We start from the raw sequence: 5968 nt of genomic DNA on the forward strand, positions 1-5968 counted from the left end.
GATGTTCATCTGGGACAGCATGAATAGTGGAGAGAAAGGGTTGTTAATTTCTGGCTTCTTGTTTAAATTCTTTTATGTCTTTTTCAGAAGAGATTACAGCTCCTATGGAGATTGCTGTCAACCATCAGATCTGCTTTTTTGACACTAAAGGTTATTTGTCTTCTTTTTAAAATATGCATTATTCGGATGCAGTGGAAAGGTATGTGCTTGTTTTTGATATGAAAATACGGAATTCTTAAGCTGAGCTTGGCCTGGTCTTCCCAACTCTTCTGATTAATCTAAGCATCATATTATCACCAGGCCACAGAGTTAAGGGTATGAATGGAAAGTGCATTAAAGAGAAAAGTGAAGAAATATCTTAGTGCATTAATCTGCTATCTTTGTTTCATGTAAATTCATTTTTTAAGATGGAATTTGTCAGAAGCTATATTTGTGAATTATGTTTGCACTTTCAGTGTAAAAGAAAACAAACAAAAAAATAGGTAGAGGTACTGCAATTCCTTTCCGGTACTGCGATTATCCTTGACCTATACTTTAAGAAACATGTTAAGGTACTTGTGGAGAAACACTCGGTCTTCCCTGATTGTACATTACACCCTTCTAATTAGGGCAAAGGATGGAAGCAAGATGTGCTCTCAAATACACCTACTGTGAACTATCATGACATATTTTTGATGTGGAAATGCAGAAACAATTAGATTCTTTTCAACAGAGAACATAGCCTTTATCGGGAAATTATTACTTTGCTAATTGGTTCCTTGTAAATGCAAAGTTAGGTTATTGGCTTATGCCAGTCCTCAAAATGTGGTACTCAATTGTTTAGATGTCTCCTTTGATTGGCATCACCTGTGTCCTAAATAATTGTGTTTTTATTCAAGTCAATATTGTCTGCATTTATCATGCATTGAGTGAAAACTTTGGAGTAACTGTTAGGATAATTGGGCATTGGGGATTCTTAGAATTCTTTATTATGTGGAAATGCCTAAATAACATCTGTTCCAACATTCCTGTTATTCAGGGCTGCTTTGTAGTTGCCATGTCTTCAGGGACCTTCAAAACAAGAAATAAAGAAATTCAATATAAACTGCACTTCATGTAAAGCCCTTTAAACCCATCAAGAGAGTGTGACCTGGGTCTGGGTTAGCCTGAGCCTTAGTGGAGACAGAAGAACTTCCCCAACATGCTGCCCCCTCCCCAATTTTAATGTAAGTCCTGGTCGTAGCTCTTCCAATTTTTTCTTACCATCAGTAATAAGGATAATGTAAGGACACTTTACTGAGGCTAGTTGCTCTTCAAACTAAATGGAACTTTGATTCTCAACATACATTTGCATTTTAATCCTGGGTACTCAGAATAGCTCTTGAATACTGGTGGCTTTTGAATGAATTTGCACCCAGATTGGTCTTGCTTGAGATCTTGTTTCCCAGGAAAGGGGTGGTTTTGGTGCAATATGGTGAGTAACCACCATGCAGGTGGAGACGGGAGTTAGGAGCTGCCACTGGGAAGGGGTGGCTGCTCACTACACTGTCACCATGCTCAGGAGGATGGAACAGGTGAGTCCGCACCTGCCTGCCATGCCCCTGGGATATTATATTGCCATACCAAGCATGACATCATGTACACTGTGCAGAGTGGGCTTCCCTGACGGCTGCAAGCAGCAGTGCTCGGTGGAGTGGGATGCTGGGGTGTGAGGTGTGCAGTGCTGGGGTAGAGTGTGGGTTAAGCAGCATCTGGCCTGCCCAGGCTCTGAGTAAACAAATGGGAAGATAGTGGTGGCCGTGGTGTTGTGGGAGTTGTGGGGTGGCTGTGCATTGGAGGCTTGGGGGTGGGGAAGTCACATGGAGGCCTAAGTTCCTTGCTTCTGGTTTCCAGAAGGAACCTTCCCTCCACCTCCCCCACTTTTAGGTCCATCATCAATCCGGACCACCTGTTCTGCAATCTCAAACTCAGAAGCAGAGGCTCAAGACTGTTTTCGAAGCTCCCACAATGGCATAAAATCAAATGTTAAAAAGAAATCCCTTACTCCACATCATTTCTAGTGATCTTCTCTGATTGAACTCTGATGTCTACCAGTGTGTGTGACACAGCTCGTTAGTGTGTGTATATATATGTGCCTAAGTGTGTGTGTGTGTGTGTGAGTGCCTGTATGTGCATACATGCTTGTGTATGTGTATATGCATGAGTGAGTGTATTTGTGTGTGTTGTGAGTGCGTGTTTGTGTACGTGTATATGCGTGAGTGTATTTGTGTGTGTATGCGTGGGTGCTATCTGTATGTGTATGGCTATAAAACATTTCTCTAATTTCTTTTAGATTATTATTATGCTTTTGTACTTTTAAACTTTTGGGAGATCTCTGGGTCGGCCTTTTCCTTGCCTCTCAAGTTCCAGCCCACCTGCCATCACCCTGAGCTAAGGAGAGTTAGGATGGGAGGGCCAACAGCCAGGGCAGGCACATACCCCGCTTCCTGACTTTCTGTCTTCTGGGCTGGTGTGATCTGAGAGCCTTAGGACGTAGACCTGCACTGAAAAACAAAACAAAGGAAAACCAACCAAATCAGGGTATCAATTTAAGAAGATAGCATTTGTGTCAGGCATGAATGGCATGTAAATGAACTAAAGCAGCAAGAGACAGGACTCAGGGGAAAAATACCAGAGGAATAGGGGCAAGATCTGAGAGTTGCAATAGAAAATGACTGGGGTCCCAGGGGCAGAAAAGGGATACGTGGGAAAAACAACCCCACAAATAATAGATGAGAATTTCTGAGCTAAGGAGATTCCCACCTCTGCAAATTGAAATAGCTAATCAACATCCACGCCTAGACATCTCTAAAATCAAAGAAAAAAATTCTAACAGTTTCTAGGCTCAAATACCCAGCTGTTAACCAAACAAAGGCATTAGGCTGCTATTTGTTTTTTTTTTCAAGAACAAACAGTGCAAGTAAAATGCAGTGAAACACAGTAAACATAATCAGATACATGCCAGGTGGCACAGGAAAAGGACTGCACACTAGGATTTCTATACCCAGCCAAGCGATCACTGACCTATTCAGGTGAAAGATATTTAAAAATATACATGTTTCAGAGAATACTCAAACTGCGAGTCTACCGAATACACTAACTGCAAGCTAATCTGAGCAAAATACCCAAGGAAAATCTAAAGAAACAGCCAAGAGGACAGCCCCAGCTGCTCCAAGCTGAGCCTGAGTGGGCCTCTCTCTCTCTCACTCCGAATACATGATTATGTACTTACTCTCTGGGAATGTGTAATTATGCACCACATTTTGTTTCTTGAAATAGAAGAGACATATTGCTAGGGAAACTCTTATGATGATCTGAAACAAAATTAGCTAAACCCTTTCAGCAAAACCTGGGGAGTGGCCAGGTTCCACGGGATCTGCCTTAGGGCACGGGATGAACGGTGCTAAAGACTCAATATCCTACACTTCACAGCATCCAGTTTAATCGAAATGGGATGTTGTATATGGTGAGGTACAGCGGGCAGGTTGGGGGTGGGCGGAGCAGTTGAAAAAGTAAAACAACTTCTTGTGGAAAATAATATCCATATCTCTAAAAAGAAACGTGTTGCACTATAAATGTGAGGGAAGAACAGGTAAGAAAGAAAAGAACAAAGAATAAATGGAACTCCTGAATAGATGAGCAGGAAAAATGAAGGCATTAAACCAGCAAGGAAATCCAATAGGAAAATCAAGCAAAATAAGTAAAATTGTAAAATAAAATAGTGATTAAAGTTGAGTATATTCATCCTGATATCAATTGTGAAGGAATTGAATTCTTCCATGAAAAGCAGGGACTATCTGATGAGGTCAAAACTCAAACTCTAGCTTTATGCTGTTAATGAAATTGTTTATTTTCCTATCTTCTCTGCCTTATCAGAGTAACTGCTGTGTATTTGACACCTAGATTTTATTATTATTATTTTTTTGAGATGGAGTCTTGCTCTGTTGCCAGGCTGGAGTGCAGGGGCACGATCTTGGTTCACTGCAACCTCCTCCTCCCAGGTTCAAGGGATTCTCCTGCATTAGCCTCCAAAGTAGCTGGGACTACAGGCACGTGTCACCATGCCCTGCTAATTTTTGTACTTTTAGTAGAGACAGGTTTTCACCATGTTGGCCGGGCTGGTCTCGATCTCTTGGCCTCATGATCCCCTGTCTCAGCCTCCCAAAGTGTTGGGATTACAGGCGTGAGCCACCACGCCCAGCCTCTATTGAATTATTTACTGCTTAGAGAGGCAAAAACATAGAACTAATATGTTTTAGAAAAGTTTCCAACACTAAGACCCACATGAAATAATTTCTGCTGAATCCCCCACTGACCGGTTTCATCCATTCCTTGGAAGATCATGCTCCTCTTAACATTTTTATTAATTGAAATTTTACCACATGTAAAACAGTACATTCAATAATTAGCAATGTCTCATGAGGTAGTTTGGTTTTGTTTGCTGGAAAAAAGGAGTTAAAAAAAGACTGGACAACTGCGATTCTATCTGCACAAATTTATAATTCCTTATCTAGCTATTTCAGAGTTCCTAGTAAGAACATCTATTACCATGAAGGTTCATTTTGCTTGGCTTATCATCCCTTCTCTTCCTTTTTATTGACTCTCACCAGCTCTTGAGCCCTTCAGGAAGATGTCCAGCCTTGCTCTGAATATTACACTGGACCAGTTCTTGCACTGGACTTGCCCACTGGGGATCTCTTCCCATTGTGCCTGGAACATGCTGGGAGAGTTCTCAGCTCCCCACTCCACTCCCAGGGCTGGGTCTGGGTGTTGGCGCCAGAAGCTGCAGACATCCTGCCCTCGAATTTTCCGTGTGAAGCCCGATCTACACACCACGTGGAAGCACTCTGTAAGGCAGGTGTCTGGAAAGGGATGAGAAAGCAAATCCGTGGCATCCTCCTTATGTGTCCCTCCCGGCCCCAGCCCAGAGCCCAGTTCCTCTTTCCCCTGTGCAACTAGGGTAAGGGTATATCCAGCCTCAGAGTGGGGTCCGTTCCTCAGACCTACTCAGAAGCAAGGCAGTCTGGAGAGCACGCCAGCATGGCCTGGCCCCAGCCAGCCTCTCCAGCTGAGCCCACCAAGAGGCTCCAGGAAGCACTCGTGTATGCTCAGCAATGGCGAACAGAGTTACTTGTGACTTACCTGCCGTGAGATGTCCCCAAATGAGCCATGTTCCAGACAGAGTCAGCAGCTACAGGGTGCAAGTTTGCAGTTTCTGGCATCAGTCCACTTGCCTAAGCTCCAGAACTGCCACATAAATGGTAGCAATTTGCGCTGGACATGCATCTGTAGCAGAAAAAGAAACAAACGGGCTGCCGTTGCTTTTCTACTATTTAATTTTGGAGATGTCTCCCCAGTGCACCGTTCTGGAGAAAATGTCCACATAAACAAATTATTATTTTACCAGCCTTCCTCATAAATGCTTTCCAGGCCTCCTCCAAAAGCCATAGCCGTGTGAAGCAGGGAGCAGTTTAGGATTTGGGAAGGAAGCAATACTGCCAAGTAAGTTGCTTCATTCGAAACTTTATTGGTGATTGGTTGCTTTCTACCATTTTTTTTTCTTAGCTGCCATCATGCTTTTTTCACCTGACAACATGTACAGAGACACTTGGAAAATGTTCAAAGGTAGAAATAACTGTTTAAATATTTTCTAGAGAACTCATTTATTCTTGTGCCAGTAATGAATCACTTTACAATATAGTTTTTCAGAGGACGAGCTCTCCAAGTCTCTTTTTGCACAGATGAAAAGCGTGGATACTGAGGACGACTTGAGATGGTGGCTCCTCGTGAGGACACTGCTGGCCCTGAGCCTTCTGCAGTTAGGACAGTGTCTTCCTCCTTGGACTTTTCTGTGTCTGCATAGATTAGCTGCATCCGATTTCAAAAAATCCAGAAACCTAATGAGAAAATGGAAACGTATCCAAGCAAAATAATTTGTTAACTAATGATT

This window comes from Rhinopithecus bieti, unplaced genomic scaffold (genome assembly GCF_001698545.2).
Source record: "Rhinopithecus bieti isolate Rb0 unplaced genomic scaffold, ASM169854v2 scaffold_39386, whole genome shotgun sequence".
NCBI classification, from domain to species: domain Eukaryota; kingdom Metazoa; phylum Chordata; class Mammalia; order Primates; family Cercopithecidae; genus Rhinopithecus; species Rhinopithecus bieti.